A 22,005-nucleotide genomic window follows, 5' to 3' on the forward strand; every position below is an offset into this window, starting at 1 on the left:
GGGTGTTGGGGAGAGTGGCATGTGGCCTCAGTGTTCATGGTGGAAGTAGCTGAGGCCATCATTCCACCATGCATCCTGCAGCAGGGTCTCCTGAAGGAGAGCTGAGCAGGCATGTCCACAGCTGCTGCAGGAACTCACATCCACTGGTCCTGCTTCCAGGAGGCCTGCATCTCCCCGAGGAGTTCAGAAACCATCTATTTTCTCCATCTATAACCACTACTGAAAAAGTTCAGAAGTCCCAGAGGTGCCCTGGGCCCAATCCTGCTGACTCAACAGCTTCTGTATGTAATGGGCACTGTCCAAATCGACCTCTGGCTGTGACCTCCAAAAGCTTATGCCACTCCCTTCATGATCCTTTGCCCCACAAAACCCTTCCCTTAGGGGTTCCGGGGATGGAATCCATCCCAGAGAAGTTACCTTCTATGCCAGACTCTCCAAATCCAGCTTTGCCCCCAGTGCTGGACCCAGCTGGGCCTCTGAATTCAAGTCCCCATTCCAATGCCTTACACTCACCTGGGGCTTCTTGCTCGCCATGCTCAGACACCCAGGAGACCAGGGAGAGAAGCCCAGGCCTGGCACCTCCATGACTTCTTCTGGCATCAGCCACCTAACCCCCATCCTCTGTACCTCTAACTCCCCATATTCCTTTCCCCTGGCAGGACCCCAGGCTCCAGCTTCACTGAGATATGGTTGTATCTTCTGATTTTAAGAGGACTGTCCTAAGGAGTCCTTGGAAGCCGTGCTTCGGCCCAAAGGTTCTCAGCAAGGAAGCTGAGCAACATCCCATAAGAGAGAAGGGAATGCAGGGAAATGTCCCACGTGAATGTTCACCAAAGGGTGAAAGCAGTAGAGGAGACTTTTAATAATCAAGTGGTTTGGATGATCTACTCTGTGAGTCAGTTAGCTTCCTTCTCCAGATTCTCCTGTCATCTCCCAACAGATTCATGGACAAAGTGGCCATGGTGGCAGGAATTGAAGTTATGCATGGGCTCAGCAACGTGGACTTACACTTACCAAGGCTGACCTGGCTGCAGCCTCTGCTGAGCAACCAACTGGCCAGCAGCAAAGATCAACATTGAGTCTCTAACAGGGACAATTCCCCAGAGTGATCAGCCACCTTATTTAGTGGTAAGTTGACTACACTGGACAGTTTCCATCATGGAAGAGGCAGTGTTTTGTTCTTAACTGGAATAGACACTTACTCTGAACACAGATTTGCTTCCCCCCCATTCTCCCCATCAAAAGGATTTGCTTTTCTGAATGCAATGCTTCTGCAAAAAATAAAAAATAAAATAATAATAATACCATCTGTGGACTTGAAGAATACTTTTTCCACCATCATGGTATTCCCACATAACATTACTTCTGAGTAAGGAACTCACTTCACGCCAAATAAAGTGTGGCAGTGGGCTTCTGCCTGTGCAATTTACTGGATTAACCATATTCCCCATCATCCTGAAGCAGCAGGCTTCATAGAACAGTGGAATGGCCTTGTGAAGACTCAATTATGGTGGCAGCCAGGTGGCAATATCTTGCAGTACTGGGGAAGCGTCCTCTAGGAGGATGTGTGCCCTGTAAATCAGCATCCAATATACATACGGTTTCTCCCATAGCCAGGAGTCACCGGTCCAGGAATCAGGGGATAGAAATGGGAGTGGCACCACTCACTACTACCATAGGTAATCCACTAGCAAAATGTTTGCTTCTGTTCCTGTGACCTTATGCTCAGCTGATCTAGAGGTCCTAGTTACAAAAGGAGGAATGCTTCCACCAGGAGATTCAACAATGATTCCATTGAATTACAAGTTAAAACTGCCACCCTGCCACTTTGGGCTCCTCTTACCTCTGAATTAACAGGCAAATAAGGTAGTGCTGTACTGATTGGGATGATGGATCCTGATTACCAAAGGGAAATTGGGCTGCTACTCCATATTAGAAGAAGACAAAGTATATTTGGAATACAAGAGATTCCTTAGGGCACCTATTAGTACTACCATGTCCTGTGATTAAAGTCAATGGAGAACTACAACGCAGTTCAGGAAGAACTGCTAATGGCCCGGGTTTCAGAAATGAAGATTGGGGTCACCCACCAAGCAAAGAACCATGGCCAGCTTAGGTGCTTGCTGAGGGCAAAAGGAATAAGTCACAGGTAGTGGAAGAAGGTAGCTATAAATACCAGCTATGACCATGTAACCAGATGCAGAAATGAGAACTATATATGAGTATTTCTTTCTATTTTGTTATATGTTTGTATGAATAGATATGCATTAAGCAAATATTTTTGAGTTTTTCCCTCTTTATACTCTTATCATCTAACATAAGATGTATTAACAGTGATTGACTTTACATCCTAGTATTTAAGTTACAAAGTATCTAGGGAAAGAATGACTATCACTCAAGGACATTGCAACCTGTTCCAAGGAAAATGTTAGCACATTTTCAGTTGTATCATGTTAGTAGAAAGTATGACTTTCTTATTGTAAAGATAGATATAGATATAGATATAGATATAGATATAGATATAGATGATAGCTGTAGATATCCATTCTTCTGGTTCTGTTTCTTTGGTGAAAACTGTACTTACATATGCCTCAATAAAGTTGTATACACAAATGCAAAAACCTTCTCAGGGACATTGGTCATGAGTATTCAGTCCTCAGCCAAGTGGAAGTGAAAAGTAGCCAGGCACCCTTTCCTCTTTTTTGCTAAAAGTGGGAAATGGAATGTGTATACTGCATGTTATATACAAGTAACAGTGAAAGTTTTTTTCAACATCATTGTTGCTGAAGCTAGAAATTGGGAACTAAGATTTTCTTTCTGAAATCAACTAGCAAATTCAAAAGTGCACAGGCTGCAATTTGTGGGACTGAACTCTGAGACTATCTATAAATTATGTGATTGATAGTTTAGGTACCTATTTTTCCTTCCAAGCAAAATGAACAACCAAGTGCAATGCTCAAAGTTCTGCCTACTGGGAGTATTTCTTCTTATCACTGTCCTTTAGGAATGACCCAGAGAGAAGCTGTACTGCTACATCTGAACATCTTGGGTGATGCCTGCATATTGTGCACAACCATCTGTAAGCAAACACGAGTTTTTCTCTTCCTCATTCAGCTAATCACAGGGAATTCTTCATGAGGTCATAAGTACAGGCAGAGACAAAGAAGGCAGTATAGGAAGAATCAGGTCTATAGGTATGTGGACCACTTCCTCAGCTAACTTTCTTGTGCCTTCAAGGCCTGCTCGGGCATGTCTCATATTTACCATTTCCATTTGATGATAGGTGTTTGTTTAACTTTTAAAGAAACTGCCAGCCAGGTGCAGGGGCTCCAAGCCTGTAATCCCACCACTTTGGGAAGCCAAGGTGGGAAGATCGCTTGAGCTCAGGAGTTGGAGACAGCCTGGGCAAGATGGCAAAACCCCATCTCTACCAAAAAAAAAAAAATAATAAATACAAAAATTAGCCAGGTGTGGTGGCGTGTGCCTGTAGTCCCAGTTATTTGAGGGGCTGAGGCAGGAGAATCGCTTGAGTCCAGGAGGTTGAGGCTGCAGCGAGCTGTGATTGCATCATTGCACTCTAGCCTGGGCAACAGTGTGAGACCCTGTCTCAAAAAAAATAAAAGAAAGAAAAACTGCCAAACTGCTTTCTAGAATAATTGTACCATCCCCACAAGTTTTAAATTTGTCACCCAAAAGTCCTTTGATTTGTATGTGGTTCATAAATTGTGTGTTAAAAGAAGTATTGAAATGAAATCTTGAGGCTAGGTGCAGTGGCTCACACCTGTAATCCCAGCACTTTGGGAGGCTGAGGCAGGTGGATCACCTGAGGTCAGGCGTTTGAGGCCAGCCTAGCCAACATGGTGAAACCCCATCTCTACTAAAAAGAAAAAGAAAAAAAAATGAACTCTTGAAATGCTAGTCAAGCACTGCACCTACACCAGACATTTCTGAGAGCAGTAGGAAGAAGAGTGGAGGAAGACAGTCCCAGCCAGCCTAAGGAGTCAAGAGACTGCTTAACAACCAATCCCAACCCCAAGCCCAATCTTGAAAACAAGTATGGCTCCCCTTAAATCAAGTCCTAGAAACCTGAGACTTTGGAGCCAGACAAGTTGGACTGAATCCCACTCAACGACCATTTTCTTGCTGTTTAACTGTGAGTGACTTTAACCTCTGAGCACCTCTGCTGGCTTATCTGCAAAATTCAAATATTGATTGTCTCTTCTTCACAGTGTTGTTAAGAGGTCTGATTAAGTTGATGCTTGGCAGAGTGGTGGTGGCTCCCTAACTCCATGTTTCCACATGGGCCCTACTGCTGGACAAGTAGGGATCCTTCAAGGTACCCTGAAGTTACGGAATCCAGGTCTCCAGAGGACCCTCTGAGGTACTGTAACTGTAATAGGTTCATTGCCTGATGCACAGAGCAAGTCAGTACACCAAGACACTGGGTTGCAGCAGAGAAAGAGGTTTAATCATAGAGCTACTGAATGAGGAGATGGGAAGAAACCTCAAATCTGTGTCACTGAGAAGTTTGAGACTAGGGTTTTTAAGGGTTTTGAAGTGAGCCAAAGTGTGGAGATCGTTAACTGGTCAAAGAGTGCAGGGTGAAGTCATGAGACAAGAGGATGAAGAAACTGTATTTTCATTATGATCCATTCATCTGGAGGGGTCTTCAAACTAGTTGGCAACAGCTTTTTGGCTGGAATTTGGGATCTGGAAAACATCTTAGAAATTCTTAAAAACCTTATGATTTTGTTTATGATTCTTTTGTTTATGTACATGACTCAGATCTTTTCTATCTTAAATAAATGCCTTATGATTCTAACATCAGAAATCCTATCTATAAGAACAACAGGGATGCCAATGGTCAGTATCAAGTGCTACATGACTTTTGGTTACAAAGAAGTGAGTGGAAGTGCACTCTGATTAATGCTTCATTATATGTATTTCTGTCCAAAATTCTTGTTAACTGCAAGGACGACTTAAGCACTCTGTCTACTCCTTCCGGGCCTGAACTCAATACTTTTCAGAGGGCAACAAGGGATATAACTTAAGAGAAACATTCTTCCTCCCACCCTGAGTTACATATGCCTTTTCTGCTAAGGATTCCACCAGTAATCGATTTCCTTAGGTCAGTTTTTCCTGATCTTGGCTGACCATTGGCTCCCAGGTGCATTTGATTGATCATCCATGTCTGTGGACCACTTCTTATTCAGGTGCAATGCTTCCCGGGACAAACCAATGAGATGCCTGACCCCCTCATTCATCATGATTGCTTCCTTGCCCCTCCCTAGTTCCTGTTTTTTCACACATTATTACATTTCTTTCCTGCTATATAAACCCCTAGTTTCAGTTGGTCAGGGAGATGGATTTGAGACTGAGCTCCCATCTCCTCAGTTGCAGCACCCGATTAAAGCTTTCTTCCTTGGCAATAGTTGTCGTCTCAGACATTGGTTTTCTGTGCAGCCAGCAGCAGTACCTACACCAAACCCCTGGTGCTTTGGTAACAATAATCCATCACACTCTCATCCCCTCATCCTTTTGAGTCTCCATTGTCTATCATTCCACACTCTATGCTCTTATGTACACATTATTTAGTTCCCACTCTGCAGGGAGCTGAAGGCCAATGGGACATGACCAATTCAGCATTCCACTGGACGCTATATGATCAAACAGTAAACTGTTTATCATGAATGCAGGATGTGGGCAAATTCATGACTGCTCCCGCTGCCAGAAGGTTTGCTGAGGGAAATCGCTTCCTGGCGTGGAGCTCCTTGAGGTTATCTACTGGGACATCTAGAGAATGCAGTCTTGTAAGCCTATTCTGGACCGAGCAGCTGACCCCTTCTTCCACGCCACCCTTCTCACTATCTCTTTTGCCTAATAAATACAGAGGGCTGTGTAAAGCTCAGGGCCCTTGTCCACTAGAGGCAAGGTACCCCCAACCCCTTCTTCCAAATATACTCTTTTGTCTTTGTCTTTTATTCCTGCATTCACCCCCCTTTGTTCAGTCCCCCGAGGTCTGTGCAGGTTACATAGTGGCGCCCCAGAACAGGGACTTTGAGGACGTGAACAAAGAAGGTCTGCTGGAGCAGAGGAACTGAAATTAACAAGGCAAACGGGGAGCCCAGGACGAGTCCACTGGCAGAGGATATAACTATGGTCAGTGCCCTACAGAGCTACTGATCAGTGCCCTAAAAAGGTACTGGGAGCAGTGCTTTAAAGAAGTACTGGGAATGGGAAGTTTTCTGAATCAGGGTAACATGGGGCAGAATTTGTCTGTTGAAGAAAAACATTATGTGAAGTTGCTTAAAGTTTTGTTGAAACAAACGGGTGCTCAGGTTAGTTCTCACATTAACTAAGATGCTACAGGAGGTTATTATGCATAACCCATGGTTTCCACAGGCAGGCACTCTTGATGTGGAAAATTGGGACAGAGCAGGAGAAAGATTAAAACAGACTCATCATAAAGGTTTTAAAGTTGATTCTTCAGTTTTCTCCATTTGGAGTTAGTTCGTACTGTACTTCTGCCATTATCTCCTTATTATTCTGCGGGACAGCAGGCTGAATCTAAAAATCTGAAAGAATCTGTTGTCCCACCCACAGCTCTAACTGAAAATGAAAACAGGAGAGGGAGGATAAAAATTGACCTATACCGCCCCCTCCAGTTGCAGAAACATCTGTACCGCCTCCTTCGTTGGCAGAAATAAGTGATTCCAATACAAAGAATTTTACACTCTGCTGCCACGGCCAGAGAGCCCTTAGGACCTTGCGCTTTTCTTATTTCCAAATAATCCACTGCAGCTTAATCATGAACACACTCCACTAGAGTTTAAGTTGTTAAAGGAATTAAAAGCGAGTGTGGTAAATAATGGCGAACAGAGCCCATTCACTTTGGGATTGCTAGAATCTGTGTGTGATGCCATGTGCCCTTTAATGTGAAACACTTGGCGCAAACTTGCTTGTCGACTAGTGCATATCTGACATGGAACTTAACTTGGCAAGAACTGGGTGCAGACCAGGCTAGACAGAACCGTGCTGCTGGAAATGGAGACATTACAGAGGATATGCTATTGGGTAATGGCCCTTATTCAGACATGGAACATCAAATGGCACTCCCAAACGCTGCTTATCAGCAGTGCACACAGGCTGCTAAATGTGCCTGGGCCACAATTCCTGAAGAGGGAGTCCCACTACAATCCTTTTTACATATCATGCAAGGGTCACAGGAACCCTATGCACAATTTCTTGCAAGATTACAAGAGGCAGTGAAGCGTCAGATTCCTCATACCACAGCTGCAGAAATGCTAACCTTAACTCTAGCTTTTGAGAATGCAAACGCGGATTGTAAATGTGCACTGGCACTGGTGAGGTGTACAAAAAAACTTGGGAAATTTTCTCAGAGCTTGTCAGGATGTAAAAACTGAACTTCACTGCTCTTCAATGTTAGCTGAAATAATGGCTAACTTAGTAGTTGACAAATCTAAAAGGAGCCAAGGGTCAGGCCCTAAAATGGGAAAATGTTGTAATTGTGGAAAAACTGGATATTTTAAAGAGGAATGTTGCCAGATCTCAGGACAGAAAGGACCTTACAATGCAGTGCCCCACCCAGCCGAGAAAACACCAGGACTTTGTCCTCCCTATAACAAAGGAAATCATTGGGCTAATCAGTGCTGCTCAAAATTTCATCAGAATGGCACCCCCCTGTCAGGAAACAAGACAGGGGCTTGAACCGGGGTCCCACAAACAATCAGGGCATTCCCAGCCCAGACCTCAACCCCGTTTCAGGCATGGGTTCCCAGAGGAACATTAATTCCCTCACCCCAGGAACACCAGGAAGTGCAGAATTAGATCTCCCAGCCAGAGAAAGGGTTACGTTAGTTGGGGAAGACAAACCCACCAAGATTCCCACTGGCATTTGGGGACTGACCAGCAGGATATATGGGACTAATTTTAGGCAAAAGCTGCCTTAACTTGCAAGGCATTACTTGCAGTCCCAGGAGTTGTTGACTGATTATGAAGGAGAAATTCAAGTAGTTTTAATGTCACAAGACCTTTGGGTTTTTGAACAGAGAGAATACATAGTGCAATTACTACTTATTCCCTGAAAATTACAACCTTCTCCATGAAAGGAGAAACAAGGAAACAAAGGGTTTGGGAGCACAACTACATGGGAAATCTATCTATCCCAACCCATAGCCTCTAATAGACCCACTTGTGTGGTACAAATTAAAGGAAAGAAATATTATGGGCTTATGGATATGGAAGCTCATGTGTCAGTAATATCTAAAGACAATTGGCCCCAATCCTGGCCCTTGCAATTGACTTCTACATCCTTAGTGGGAGTAGGAACAGCTCAAAGTGTTCAGCAGAGTGCTGAGATTTTACATTGTCTTGATCCGGATGGACAGTCATGTACTTTTCAGCCTTATGTTGCAAATACAGCTATCAATTTATAGGGTCAAGACTTACTTACAGCATGGGATATGAGACTTACAAATGAAAACTTTGATAACCCAGGACTTAAAATGTTGAAGAACATGGGATATCAGAGTGGAAAAGGTTTGGGGAGGTTTCTACAAGAAAACCCTAACCCGATATCAGTAACTGGAAAAACAGATAGAAAAGCAGCTAGGATGTCAGGATTTCTGACAGGGGTCATTAATATTTCTCCTCCGCCCACGGACTTACCATTAGAATGGCTTAGTGACAAACCTGTGTGGGTGGATCAATGGCCCCTAACACAGGAGAAGTTAGATCAACTTCATCTGTTGGTAAAAGAGCAATTGAAAGCAGGACATATAGAAAAGTCAGTTAGCCCCTGGAATTCACCAGTATTTGTTATTCCAAAAAAGTCTGGAAGATGGCAATTGCTGCACGATTTGAGAGCTATTAACGTACAAATTAGACCAATGGGCACATTACAGCAAGGTTTACCTTCCCCGGCGGCCATTCCAAGAGACTGGTCTCTTGTAGTAATAGATATTAAGGATTGTTTCTTTTTGATCTCGGCTCACTGCAAGCTCTGCCTCCTGGGTTCACACCATTCTCCTGCCTCAGCCTCCTGAGTAGCTGGGACTACAGGTACCCGCCACCACGCCCAGCTAATTTTTTGTATTTTTATTAGAGACCTGGTTTCACCGTGTTAGCCAGGATGGTCTCAATCTCCTGACCTCGTGATCCGCCTGCCTTGGCCTCCCAAAGTGCTGGGATTACAGGCATTAGCCACAGCGCTCGGCCAGGATTGTTGCTTTAATATACCCTTACACGAGAAGGATAAGCCTGGATTTGCCTTCTCTGTGACTTCTATTAATCAAAGAGAATGGTTCTCACTATCAATGGAAAGTTTTACCTCAAGGCATGCTTAGCGGTCCCACACTACCTCAGCATTTTGTGGGAAGAGCATTAAAGGAGCCTCGAAATATGCTTCCCACTATGTATATCATTCATTTTATGGCTGATATTCTTTTGGCCACTCCTACAGATCAAATTTTACATCAATTATTCAGAGAAGTAAAGCGAGCTCTTGTCAAATGGAATCTCAAAATTGCTCCAGAGAAAGTGCAAACAACCTCCTAATACTAATACTTAGGAACTATTGTTACAGAGAGGAGTGTACGGCTTCAGAAAGTAGTTCTCCATAAAGACAGGTTACAGACTTTAAATGATTTTCAGCAATTAGGAGATATTAATTGGCTACGACTGATGTTAGGTATTGCTACTGATCAACTTACATATCTTTATCAAACCCTGCAAGGAGACTCTTCTTTAAATTCCCTGTGGCAATTAACTAAAGAGGCAGAAGCCAATTATAGCTTGTAGAGCAAATGTTACAGCAGAGACATGCCTCACGGCTACAACCGCAAAAACCTTTGCTTTTGTTTATTCTTCCTACCCCCCACTCTCCAACAGGACTTTTGGGTCGGTTCATAGACAAGTCTGTAACAGTAATAGAACCCCCCACTCTCCAACAGGACTTTTGGGTCAGTTCATAGACAAGTCTGTAACAGTAATAGAATGGCTCTTTCTGTCTAATCAAACAGTCAAAACCTTGCAACTTTATCTTTCTTTAATTACACAAATTGTGACTATGGGCAGGCACAGGTCAAAAATGCTTATGGGATATGACCCTGACAAAATTATTGTTCCTGTAGACTCCCAGCGACAAGCCACAGCTTGGGAAATGTCAACTGCCTGGCAAACTACTTTTGCAGACTTCACGGGTGCTACAGATAACCACTACCCTTCAGACAAAATTTTACAGTTTCATAAAAACCCATTCTTTCATTCTTCCTGTGATTACGCATCACAAGCCTATTCCAGGTGGACAGACTTATTTTACTGATGGCTCTTCCAGAGGTCATGCAGCTATATATGGACCAAAACATACTCAAACAATAATGACCTCTGGGGTTTCAGCTCTACGCTCAGAGCTAATTGCAGTCATTCAGGTTTTACAGCTCACAGCTTCCGATCCTATCAAAGTTGTCTGTGATTCAGCTTATGTTGTAAATGTAGCCAGTCACATAGAAACTGCTACAATTAAAAATACACTAGACCCAGAACTGCTTATTTTTAAGACTTCAACAAGTTATTCGCTGTTGTGCAGCTTCTGATCATATCTCTCATATTCATTCTCACACACAACTTCCTGGGCCACTCTCTCTATCTAGGTAATGAGAAAGCAGACAAACTGATTGGTTCTGTGTTTCAGCAAGCTCAAGCACCTCATGCGCTTCTGCACTAAAATACTTCCCCCCTCACTCGCATGTTCCATTTGTCTCCCAGCCAAGCTAGGGCTATAATACAAGCCTGTCCTACTTGCCAGCATGTCCCTGGAGCCACACCTGTAGAAGGATGTAATCCACGAGGTTTGGCTCCAAATGAAATTTGGCAAATGGATGTTACACACATAGCTACCTTTGGTAAGATTAGCTATGTTCATGTGACTACAGACATTTATTCTCATACGCTGCATGCTACATGCCAAACAGGTGAGACAGCTGGTCATGTACAGTGACATTGTCTGTCATCATTTGCTCATATGTGGATACCTAAACAATTAAAAACTGACAATGGACCCGCTTATACTAGCCATGCTTTCAAAAATTTCTTAAGCTTTGGGCTATAACCCATAAAACAGGAATTCCTTATAATCTTAGAGGACAAGGCATTATAGAGCAGGCACAGCAAATATTACAATGCATATTGAAAAGACAAAAAGGGGGTACAGGAGGCCAACTACCACCTCAATCAAAACTATGTTTAGCCTTATTTACTTAAAAATTTTTTGACTCCTGGTACGGATGGTAAGACTTTCGCAAAAAGACATTGGCAAGTGTTAAAGGAAAAGAGCAAAGTTTATCCAAAAGTGTTATGGAAATTCCCGGAAGAAGGACAATGGAAAGGTCTGGTGGATTTACTGACATGGGGAAGAGGGTATGCTTGTATTTTCACAGGAGATGGACAAGCCATGTGGGTGCCCTCAAGGTGCGTGTGACCATGGAATGGGAGACTGGAGGAACCCAGGGTGGCCAACCATGGGCCTGGTGCCTCCAGTACAAGCCATGAGCCAGCTGAGCCTGAGTGCAAAGACGGAGAGAAGGCCGACCAGAGTCGCAATGACATCAACCCCCATAACCTGGGGACAACTCAAGAAAGCCATACAGGAAGCTGAGAAACTACTGGAGTGTCAGGAACAGGCAAAAACCCCTGTTTCCATGTTCTTGGCCATGTTAGCCGTAACGTCCTGTGTGGTATGTTTTCCCTATGCAGAGGCAAAAACATATTAGGCATATGTTCCCAATCCCCCAGCAGTACAACCTATACTTTGGAGTGACACTCCTCCTGAGATTTATCATGATCAGGGAGCGTGGGCTCCAGAACTCCTAACTCCCCCTGACATAGAACAGTTAGACTCTCAGAATAATGTCATTAATTATATCACTCCACTGGAAGGGCTTCCTTTGTGTATCACCACAAAGATGTCGTTCAGCCATAGCTCTCTTACAATTCAAGCTCAAACATGGTTGAGTCACTATGGTAGAATCATGTACTTATTACGTCTTGGTTCTATTAATGTAACGGGTGTGCTAACCAACCATTCCCGGCCCAATCACCCTAATTGTGCTGACTATACAGAATAGATTCCCTTCAATAGTTCCTACACACCTCCATGGATCCCCTGTCTTGGCCCACTGGCTAGAAAATAATCTATGTTAACTGGAGACATTGTGGATTGGGGACCCAAAGGTCAATTAGATGGAAAAGACGAAAATCAGAAATCATGGCACAAACTTTGCTGGCATTGGTGGCAAGCTTTTAATTCTTCTTCTTTATACAACACCGGGATGCAATCCCAGTCTGCCACCCAGACTGCTTGGCATGGAGCAGACTTTAGCCTGCCTCTTCCTCAGTGGCATTATGTAGGAAGAAAAGGACCAATTCAAGATACAGTATGGAAGGCAGCACTCCCATTTATGAACGACAACATCTGGGTTGGAATTCTATCCAATAATAGCAATAGTAAGCTACACAGTCTTAATGTTACGTTTGTAAAGAATATCACCACTCAATTTACAGTTTGTGCTTTTAATTTTTATGTCTTTTTGGCAGCTAAGAAGGACCAGCTCCAGGTAAACAGTACCCAATCGACCTGTAAATCTTGCCAGTTATATCACTGCATTAATCATAGCACATTCCAAACACATAATATCTCTACTTTGATGATTTTAGGTTGCATCCCTGGGCTATGGATTCCTGTTAATTGGTCCAAGCCTTGGCCTGCCACACCTGCTTTGCATTTTGTGAAACTTCTTCTAACTCAGCTTACTCATTGTGTCTGTAGAGCCTTGGGCACGATAATTTTTGCTATTGTTTCCTTGGTCACACTAATAACTTCTGTTATGATGTCCTCTGTAGCTTTGCATAATTCTATTCAAACAGCTCACTACGTGGAGAACTGGACACACACAGCCAACCAAGTGTGACTACTTCAGAATAAAATTAACACTGAGTTACAAACTGAAATGGCCGTGTTAAAATCCATGGTCCTGTGGTTAGGGGAACAAGTACAAAACTTGCAATTCCAGCAGCAATTGCGTTGCCATTTTAATCACACTGATATTTGTGTAACCAACTTACAATATAACCAAAGTGAGTATCCCTGGGACCTTGTGAAAGCCCATTTGCAGGGAGCTTTCACATCCAACATCACCTTTGAAATTGGTGAATTATAAAACAAAATTATTGATTTAAACAGGCAAACTCAAGAGTTTCAGCCTTCTTTAGAAGACTGGACCGAATTCCAGCAAGGCCTGGAGAACCTCAACCCTTGGACCTATCTAAAACACCACACTAACATCTTATATGTAGTTCTTGGAATAATGTTGTTTTGTCTCTGTCTTCCGCTTATAGTCTGTAAACTCAGATGGACTGCCAATAAAAAAATGAGAGTCGCTCAGCCTGGTCTTACATTCTTTCAATTAATATGTAAACAGAAAGGGGGATATGAAGGGAGCCGAAGGTCCATGAGACATGACCAACTCAGCATTCCACTGGAGGCTATATGATCAAACAGCAAACTGTTTATCATGAATGCAGGATGTGGGCAAACTCACGACTGCTCCCACTGCCAGAAGGTTTGCTGAAGGCAGTCACTGCGTGACGCCGAGCTCCTTGAGGTTATCTACTGGGACATCTAGAGAATGCAGTCTTGCAAGCCTCCTCTGGACCAAGCAGCTGACCCCTTCTTCCACGCCACCCTTCTCACTATCTCTTTTGCCTAATAATACCGAGGGCTGTGTAAAGCTCAGGGCCCTTGACCACTAGAGGCAAGGTGCCCCCGACCCCTTCTTCCAAATAAACTCTTTTGTCTTTGTCTTTTCTTCCCACGTTTGCGCCCTTTGTTCAGTCCCCCTAGGTCCATGCAGGTTACACCACTTATAAGTGAGAACGTGCAATATTTATCTTTTTGTGTCTCACTTGTTTCACTTAAGATAATGGCCTCCAATTCTCTCCATGTTGCTGCAAAAGACATGATTTTATTCTTTTTAACAGCTGAATAGTATTCCGTTGTGGTTATATACTACATTTTCTTTATCCGATCACCTGTTGATGGACACTTAAGTTGATTCCGTATCTTTGCCTTTGTGAATAGTACTGCAATAAACAGTTCAGGTGCTTTTTGATATAATAAGTTCTTTCCTTTTGGGTACATACCTAGTAGTGGGATTGCACGATCCAATGGTAGCTTTATTTTCAGTTCTTTAAGAAATCTCCATACTATTTTCTATAGAGGTTGTACTAATTTACATTCCCATCAACAGTGTTTATGATTTCCCTTTTCCCCACATCCTCACCAACATCTGTTATTTTTAACCTTTTAACTAATAGCCATTCTGACTGGTGTAAGATGATATTTTATTGTGGCTTTAGGTTTTTAAAAAAAGGGTTTTTTTTTTTTTATCATGTTGAGGAAGTTCTCATATATTTCTAGTTTGCTGAGAGTGTTTATCATGAGTGAGTGTTGAATTTTGTTGAATGCTTTTCTCTGTATCTAAATTGATATGATCATATGATTTTTCTCCTTTACTCTCCTGATGTGATGGATTACATTAATTAATTTTCAAATTTTCAACCAGACTTGTATATCTGAAATGTGTCCCAGTTGGTGGTGGTATTTAATTCTTTCTTTCTTTTTTTTTTCTTCCAAGATGGAGTCTCACTGGTGCAATCTCGGCTCACTGCAACCTCTGCCTCCCAGGTTCAAGCAATTCTCTGCCTCAGCCTCCCGAGTAGCTGGGATTACAGGCACCCACCATCGCACCTGGCCAATTTTTTTTGTATTTTTGGTAGAGACGGGGTTTCACCATCTGGGCCAGGCTGATATTGAACTCCTGACCTCATGATCCACCCAACTCAGCCTCCCAAGGTGCTGGGATTATAGGTGTGAGTCACCCCCCACCGCCACCAGCCTAATTCTTTTAATACATTTAGGGGTTTTGTTTGACAATATTTTTGAGGCTTTTTTGCGTCTATGTTTATGAGAGATATTGGTTTGTACTTTTCCTTTCTTGTAATGTGTTTATCTGGTTTGGCATTAGAGTAATGCTGGCCTCATAGAATGAGTTCATAAATGTTCCTTCTGATTTTATTTTCTAGGGGAAAGTGTAGAAAATTAAGAAAGCTTAATAACTTCACTGATTAATTTGAGTCTTGCTCTGTCACCCAGGCTGGATACCTTTTGGACTCGTTATTAGTTATCGATTTAATTTGTTTCATAGCTATAGGCCTATCCATATTTTGTATTGCTCCTTGTGTGAGTTTTGGTAGTTTGTATTTTTCAAGGAATTGGTCTATTTCATCTAAGTTATTGGATTGGTGAGCATAGAGTTGTTCATTATTTCTTTATTTGCTTTCTAATATCCATGGGATCAGTAGTAATGACTCCTCTTCATTTCTGCTATAAGTAATCTGTGTCTTTTTTTTTTTTTCCTTTGTAAGCTGGTCTAGAGATTTATCAGTTTTATTGATTTGTTTCAAAGAACTAGATTTTAGTTTCATTTATTTTCTCTATTGATTTCTTGTTTTCAATTTTAGTGACAATGTACAGAATGGGAGAAAATATTTGCAAATTATACACGTAATACTAGAGCATATAAAAAACTGCTACAACTCAACAATAATAAAACTGGCAATCTAATTAAAAGTGGGCAAAGGACTTGTATAGACTTTTCTCCAAATATATATTATACAAATGGCTAACAAGCACATGAAAATGTATTCAATATAATAAGTCACCAGAGAAACTCAAAATCAAAACCACAATGAGGGCCAGGCATGGTGGCTCATCCCTGTAATCCCAGCACTTTGGGAGGCCAATGAGGGCCGATCACCTGAGGTCAGGTGTTCGAGACCAACATGGTGAAACCCCATCTCTACTAAAAATACAAAAATTAGCCAGGCTTGGTGGCTCATACCTGTAATCCCATCTACTTGGGAGGTTGAGGCAGGGGAATTGCTTGAACCTGGGAGGTGGAGTTTGCAGTGAACTGAGATCGTGCCACTGCACTCTAGCCTAGGTGACAGAGCAAGACTCCGTCTCAAAAAACAAAAACAAAACAAACAAAAAAACCACAATGGAGTACCACTTCATACCCACTAGGATGGCTACTATAAAAAAGTGGAAAACAACAAGCATTGACAAGCATGTGTAGAAATTGGAACCATCACATTAACACAAATAAGTTTACTTCTTTGTTTTCAATTTGTATGCTTTAAAAAAAAAAAAAACCCTTCTAATGTTTCTGGCTAGACCTTCTAGTACTATGTTGAATAGAAGTAGTGTAAGTAGGCATTCTTGTGTGTGTATGTGTGTGTGTATTTAGAGATGAGGTCTCACTGTGTTGCCCAGGCTGGTCTCAAACTCCTGAGCTCAAGCAATCCTCCTGCCTTGGCCTCCCAAAGTGCTGAGATTACAGGAGTAAGCCATCACACCTTGCCTGTAAGTAGGCATTCTTATTTTATTTCTGATCTTAGTGGAATATTTTCAATCTTTTACCACTGACTATACGATCAGCCGTTGGTTTTTCATATATGGACTTTATCATGTTGAAGTATTTTCTAGTCATATTTTTTGTCTTGGTTTGGTTTGGTTTTTTGAGATGGGGTCTCGCTCTGTTGCGCAGGCTGGCATGCAATGGTGTGATCTCGGCTCACTGCAACCTCTGCCTCCTGGGTTCAAGCAATTCTCCTGCCTCAGCCTCCCAAGTAGCTGGGATTATAGGTGCATACCACCGTGTCTGGCTAATTTTTGTATTTTTAGTAGGGACAGGGTTTCTCCATGTTGGCCAGGCTGGTCTCAAGAGGACAGGGTTTCTTCATGTTGGCCAGGCTGGTCTCAAACTCCTGACCTCAGGTGATCTGCCTGCCTCAGCCTCCAAAAGTGCTGGGGTTACAGGCATAAGCCACCACACCCCCCCCTGGTCATAATTTATTGAATGTTTTTATCATGAAAGGGTATTTAATTTTGTCAAGTGCTTTCTCTGCATCGAGACGATCACATGATTTTATCCTTATATTCTATTAATGTGACACATTACATTGATTGATTTTTTAATATTGAACCACCACTCTTGCATTCAGGGATAAATCCCTCTTAGTGCAAGTATATAGGTCTTTTAATATGTTGTTGAATTCAGCTTGCTAGTATTTTGTTGAGGATTTTTGCATCTATATTCATGAAGGATATTAGACTGCAGTTTTCTTTCCTTGTAGTATCTTTGGCTTTGCTATCTGAGTAATGCTGGCCTCACAGATATCGATTAAGAACTGTTCCCTTCTCTTCAATTGTTTGGAAGGGCTTGAGAAGGACTGGGGTTAATTTTTCTTTAAATGTTTGGTAGAATTCACCAACAAAGCCAACTAGTCTTGGACTTTTCTTTTTGGGAAGTTTTTGATTACTGATTCAATATCTTTTCTTGTTATAGGTCTATTCAACTTTTCTACTTCTTCTTCAGTCAGTTTTGGTAGATTGTGTGTTCTTAAGAATCAGTCCATTTTATCAGTTACCCAATTTGTTGGCCTTCAATTGTTCATCATATTCTCTCATAATCCTTTCTATTTCTACAAAATCAGTAGTAATGTCCCCACTTTCCTTTCTGATATTAGTAACTGGAGTCCTCTCTCTATATATCTCTGTCTCTTTACTCAATATAGCAAAATATTTGTCATTTTTTTTAATAGCAAACTTTGGTTCTGTTTATTTTCTCTATTGTTTTCTATTCTCTCATTTGTTTATTTCTACTCTACTCTTTTTGATTCCTTCCTTCTGCTAGCATTGGGTTAGTTTGCTCTTCTTTTTCTAGTTCCTTAGAGTATAAAGTTAGGTTGATTTGACATATTTCTTCTTTATAAAGTATAGGCATTTACAGTATAAATTTCCCTCTGAGCACTACTTTAAAAGCAACATCACATAAGTTCTGACACGTGTTTTTCTTTTCAGTCACCTAAAGATATCTCGTATTTTCCCTTATGATTTCTTATCTGCCATAATAGTTGTGTTACTGAAGCACCAGTGGTTCACTCTGGGTCCTACTGCTTACCTCACAGAGAGCCAGTCACTGAGACAATGAATATTGACAAGGAAGAAGGCTTTAATTGGGTGCTGAAGCTGAGGAAATGGGAGCTCAGTCTCAAATCCATCTCCCTGACCAACTAAAACTAGGGGGTTTATATAGCAGGGAAGACATATTACAATGTGCAAGAAAACAGGAACTAGGGAGTAGCAAGGAAGAAATCATGATAAATGAGAAACCTGGTGTTTCATTGTCTGGATACAGTGATCTGGTGAGTTTCAGTTATTTGATACTTTTTGGGAGACTAAGGGATCCTTTCCTGGGGAAGGAACTCAGCTAAAACAAATGTAAGTTTCAAGCTTTAAGACCAGAAGGATCAATTTCTATGTTTATCCAAAAACAACTGTCTATGGGATCACTGGGTCAGCTTCAGTCCCCCCTTTCTATTTATAAATTCCTCAATCATGGGGAATCTGGTCATTGATCTTTCTGGCTGCTTCATGCTGAGGAGGGGCTTCGTGGGCAGCTCCATACCATGAGTGATCTCGCAGCCACCCAGAAATCAAAAATTAATCTACTATAGAGTTTTCTTCTGAAACACAATCTTTCTCTCTCCAGGCCCTTAGTTCCTCCAAAGACAAATCACAGCAGGACCAATTTACCAGCAAAATAAGCTTCAGACCCTTCTACTTGGCCTGACTACTCACACAAAGTGCAACAAGAATCATTGTCCACATAGGCTCTCCTAAATTGGCTTTGCTGGCACTTCTCACAAGGCTATTTCAGTCAAAGCCCTGAGAAAATAACCAGTTCCTCCAACTGTGTCCCATTATAAGAGAAAACAGCTTCTTATTAAATGTATGCAAATAAACACATTGCCATGAATCAGGAATATTCACAAATAGTTTACAAATTCTGGAGAAATTAGGCAGAGAGAGAGAAATATGCCTCAAATTCTGTTTATAAAACTATGCTCAATATACAAAGCACATTTAAAGGCTATAAATGGCTCAAAAGAAAAAAATTCTGCAGACTCTGAAAAACAAAAAAGAATCAGCAAAATTTCAGACAAAAAAGCCATAAAAATTATTTTAGTCCTCCATTAGTTTGATCCATGCAATCAACTCCTGCTTTGCTTCACATTGGGCTAGCAATCTTTATGAACACATCAGCCTTTCAATTAGTGTCCTACAAATATTCTCTCTAATTTAATGGCACAATTCTTCAGAGTTATCAGACACTTGCATTCAAGAGTCCTTTTCATGAACTGTTCCAAAGAATCAAGCTCTAGACTGAAGCTGATTATAAGTCACATTTTGAGGAGCATCAAGGCAAAATAACAATTATGGATGACAAAATCTCAGGACCGCCATAGTAAAAGACACAGTTGACAAGGCAATTTGGTTATTTCTGTGGCACATAACAATTTAACATAATAATCATAATTATTACTGACAACATATATTAAGACATATCAGAATTTCAGGAATATCATATAATCCTGGAACACACACTAACAATATATCTATATAACTATAACCCAAAGAAAGTTAAATACCACTTCACACTTGACAATGCTTGCTGTATAATTCCAACACATAAAATAAGCCTGGTAAGCGTAATAGATTTCTCTTGGACTTCAGGGAATTTAATATCCAAAAAAGTTAGTTTGAGGTCAAAAAGACTGAATTTAGAACTTGAAATTTTTCTGTTGTAAAGTCTATCAAATATCAAAGGCTTACAACACTTAATATCACAAAATAGGATCACAAATTACTATAAAATAATTGTTTATTTAGCCAAAATTATAATATAAAATGTTTACTCTTTGATAAAAAGGAGTCCGTTTCCTATACAATAAGACCTGATAAAGACGGCATGAGGTCAATAAACTGTCTCCCTTCCTTTATTTTTTTCTTCTGTGGTTTTACTCAAAAGGTAAACAAAAATCTCTTATTATCTCTTGCACGAAAATTTTGTTCAAAAGAGAACACCATATTTTACCTTTGTATGGGGTGTTATTAATGTTAAAGCTAACTTTAATAAAACCTTATAAACAAATCTAATTTTAATGTTTGACCATAAGATAAGATTTCCATAAACCTTTTAAAACCTTTTATAATTTTCTATTGAAAAACAGATCAATGCTCCTAGAAAACCCTGTTATTCTGACACACTGGCCCAGACACTGGCCTTGCATAAAGCCTTGTGGTTTTGATATTGTTTAATTTATAGAAAAACTCTATACTAATCTGATCCCTCAAGATTGATCCTTACAATATCATGGACCTACCTCTTCTACAATAGTCCCTGGGCCTAGAGGGATAGAATAGTTTTAGTTTCTGTACCTGTGTCTCATGAAAACAGTTCATTTTGATTGTCACCTTCTCCTGGGTCTGAAAATAAGGCTTCAAATGGTATTAATGCTCAAGATTCAGCAGGGGTCAGTGCCTTTTTCAGACTCAGGAGTCAAAGGCCTGTAACTTAGCAGCACAAGGATTACTTAATAGATTATTTACACTACAGAAAGTCCTATCATTCTAACATTTCACAAATTAAAACATTGTGATTTGGTGTCTAGGAGTGACTGCCTGCAGTACTTCAAACCACTGGATTAAAGTAGTTAGGTTACACATTGCATATGTCTAATTGCTAGCATTCTAGTCACAGAACTATGACTAAAAGCATTTAAAAATGTGATAGGTCCTATGCCAAACTTATCAAAGTAAGACAATTAACTTTACTCTCCATCATTAAAGAAATGGTAAATGCAAGTATCAGTTTTGTAAATTCAGTATGAGAATAAGTATCTCCTTTCACTTCAATACCATACAACAAAACAAGAACAAAGTAAAAAGAAGCACACAATAATTTCTTTTCAGCTATTTAAAAGAGCATCATCACACATTTCCAAGACTGGTTTCTAGATACAGTACTGACAGCTGATTAGGCAACTTTAACCACCAAAATCCTCAAACCAGTGAAATACTTGCACATATTTTGTTTTCAAGTACACACATGAGGACCCACCAGTGATAAATGGTTTTGAGTCAAAGATCACTAGAAAGTCTCACTTTTTTTTACCACTTAATCAAATTGAATATCACTTAATTGGAATTAATTTGAGAAAAATTCCAATTAATATAATTTACTTAGGGACAAGACCAATCTTTCCTTAGCATTAAAAGTTTATAGCCATATCACAGTTTTCCCTCATTACAGGAAAAGATCTAAAACCAACTCAAATTGTTGATTGAATTGAATTACCTTGGAAATGATTTTCACGTACTTTTTCCAGTAAAATAAATAGTGTACTATTTCTGCTTAGAACTTGTAAAAATAGCCAGGTGCGGTGGCTCAAGCCTGTAATCCCAGCACTTTGGGAGGCCGAGACGGGCGGATCACAAGGTCAGGAGATCGAGACCATCCTGGCTAACACTGTGAAACCCCGTCTCTACTAAAAAATACAAAACAACTAGCCGGGCGAGGTGGCAGGCGCCTGTAGTCCCAGCTGCTCGGGAGGCTGAGGCAGGAGAATGGCGTAAACCCGGGAGGCGGAGCTTGCAGTGAGCTGAGATCCGGCCACTGCACTCCAGCCTGGGCGACAGAGTGAGACTCCGTCTCAAAAAAAAAGAACTTGTAAAAACAAGTCTTGTATTTTTTAGCCAGGATCTTTAAAGCTCTCATAGTTCTCAAGATCATCAGGGGTAAGCAAAACCAATCAAATTGTTAAATGGCTGGTGTTTATTAATTTTTGGAGGCTTGGCAAAGGTAGCCTAGGAATTCTAGATAAATAGAACAAATGATGACTTGTTAGAAATGTATAGGAAACAAAATGACTATTCATAGAACCAAATAAAAGCCTTCAATTACAAACTAAAAAAATCAATAGTTTTATAGAGATGTATACATAAGTAAAACCCAAAAGAGA

At 41.0% G+C, this 22,005-nt stretch overlaps 1 protein-coding gene across 1 annotated transcript in view; it reads left to right on the top strand.

Annotated features, from left to right (window-relative positions):
• Nucleotides 1–18,239: 18,239 nt before the first annotated feature.
• Nucleotides 18,240–22,005, top strand: part of XCR1 (X-C motif chemokine receptor 1) — a 23,983-nt gene continuing 20,217 nt past the window's right edge. Inside the window, exon 1 of the mRNA XM_017855642.1 lies at nucleotides 18,240–18,345. The gene's annotated coding sequence lies outside the window, so the exon portion shown is untranslated. The remainder of the gene's footprint in view (nucleotides 18,346–22,005) is intronic.

The sequence above is a fragment of the Rhinopithecus bieti genome, unplaced genomic scaffold (assembly GCF_001698545.2).
Source record: "Rhinopithecus bieti isolate Rb0 unplaced genomic scaffold, ASM169854v2 scaffold_39746, whole genome shotgun sequence".
Taxonomy (NCBI): Eukaryota; Metazoa; Chordata; class Mammalia; order Primates; family Cercopithecidae; genus Rhinopithecus; species Rhinopithecus bieti.